General features: G+C 35.9%; 1 non-coding gene across 1 annotated transcript; it reads left to right on the top strand.

Annotated features, from left to right (window-relative positions):
- Window positions 1–1716: 1716 nt before the first annotated feature.
- On the top strand, window positions 1717–1822 carry LOC141636478 (small nucleolar RNA R71). The gene has a single exon (XR_012541085.1). It is a non-coding gene; the product is annotated as a small nucleolar RNA R71 (small nucleolar RNA).
- Window positions 1823–2268: the final 446 nt, after the last annotated feature.

The following is a 2268-nucleotide window of genomic DNA, read 5'->3' as shown; positions in this document are numbered from 1 at the left end:
GGAAACCACTCTCGATATGATCACTTGCAAGTACGACCCGAAAGACACCTTGCATTGAGTGGGAGATAGTAATAGGACAAGAGAATTGGTGATGCACACTTGACGGGGACAAGTGGGAGATTGTTGGAATATGTGTCCTCCGACAATAATGCAATCACAACTGTTGATCATAATGATCACATTTTTAAAACTCGTTTTAAGAATACATGTGGGATGTAATATTTTACAGTCAACTGGTCCACACATATCTGTAATGATTGGCTGACTAGTGTTTGACATTACTATCATGCGACGGTGGTGATCAGTTGATCCCCTTAGGTCATACCTATAGGGAAATATTCTTAATTGATTATTTAATTAATCGTATGCCGATACGAGTTAATTAAATTGCTTAAAATTGACGGATGATTTTGTGAGTAAATTCATCGTGTCTTGTTGTAATTCGATTGAATTAGATACGGTCTAAGTAATCAAATTGTTTTATTACTTAGATAAAGTTATTGTTTACGAAACAATTGAAATTGAATAAATAATTTATTATAAATACAAGTTGTTGTAATTTATAATTTGATAAACCATTTTGGTACATGTAATTAAGAATTACTAGTTGATTTTGTATATGACATATTTTTATTAATATGTTGATTTTTAATATGTTAAAAATACATTATAGTGTTACATGTCATGTAACATGTGACACATGACAAAATTCACAAATGACAAAATAAAATGGATCCTCCATTTTATATTTATATGTGCCGAAAAATTGGAGGGTTTTAGTGGATAATTTGTGTTGATTATTTTAATAAGTGGAAACACTATGATTACTACCTCTCATAGCCTTGCATGCCTATGTTATTCTTGGGTAGAAAAATTAGCCCATGCATTGAGCACTCTAATCCCCTCCAACCGGTTTATCCAAGAGAAAATGATGGAGTTTTTCTCTATTATTATTCATACACACTTCAACTCATTTTTGCTAGTGTGTAAAAAAATTATTTTTTTCTCTCTACAATTTATGATAATTCTAGAGAAATAAACTCACATTATCCTATCCTCTTGACCGAAATTTCAAGAGCAAAATAATATTTTTGTGTCAAATTTAAGTATGATTAATATTATTACTAGATCAAAATAATATTAGTTATTATGAGTTTTCCTTGGGTATATGCTTTTGGGAGAGATTCTAAACTTGAATCTTGTTCATCCATTGTTGGAGAGCTCAAGAACTAACAAGAAGGAGATCTTGTTGTTGCCCATAAAACCGAAATCATGTAGTAAGGAAAATGATTTCTTCTCTTTTAATTTAAGTTTGCATGCATAAGATTTGTAATTAATTTTATGTCTAAATTAATTTTTGAAACATATATGAATATGCTAAGTAATGAGATATAGATTTCCAACATAATAGTCTCCCCTCTAGTAAGCAGATGAACCGTTTGAGGCCCCCCAGCAGAATGCAACTCCAACTTATCAAATCTAGCATTCATGGCTTCCAACTGAGCCACAACTTGCTTATCGACTGCATGAACTGTTCTAATACCATCCCTCGGGTTTCCATACTCAGCACAGCGGTTCGCCATCTCTTCAATATGAGCCTATTCCTTATCATCGTCAGTGTTCTCTTGGAATCTTCCATTAGATGATGCATCAAGTATGGCTCTGTGATCATCGTACAGGCCATTGTAGAACTGGTTGGACAGAAACCATGGATCAAAACCATGGTGAGGAAGAGACCTCACCAACTTCTTGAAACGGGACCATGCTTCATAGAAAGTCTCATCGGGAGCCTGCTTGAAACTTGTGATCTTTGCCCTCAGCTGATTGGTGCGCTGTGGAGGGAAATACCTCTTATAAAAAGCAAGAGCAAGGGACTCCCAATCTGTAACCCCTGCGGCTGTGCGGTCCAAATTAGTTAGCCACTCCCTGGCTGAGTCAGTCAAAGAAAAAGGGAACACAACCTCCTTAATCTTGTCTTGAGTTACCCCCTTTGTGGCGGGGATAGTAGAACAATAGTCCGTAAAGACCTCCATATGCTTCCTCGGGTCTTCACCTACCACACCTCTAAAGAGATTTCTCTCTACCAGATTGATATAGGAAGGACGGAAGTCAAATGTATGCCCATCCTCAGTCTGGAGATTGAAACCTTTTGGAATTGATGATGCTTTAGGCTCCGAATGACTAGCAATGTTCGGCATCTTTACTGGTTGGCTTACAGAACTGACAGTATCTTCTTCAAAAGATGGATTTTCTGTAAAAAGGAAATGA

The sequence above is a fragment of the Silene latifolia genome, chromosome Y, assembly GCF_048544455.1.
Source record: "Silene latifolia isolate original U9 population chromosome Y, ASM4854445v1, whole genome shotgun sequence".
NCBI classification, from domain to species: Eukaryota; Viridiplantae; Streptophyta; class Magnoliopsida; order Caryophyllales; family Caryophyllaceae; genus Silene; species Silene latifolia.
This window is presented reverse-complemented; position numbering and strand designations above follow the sequence as displayed.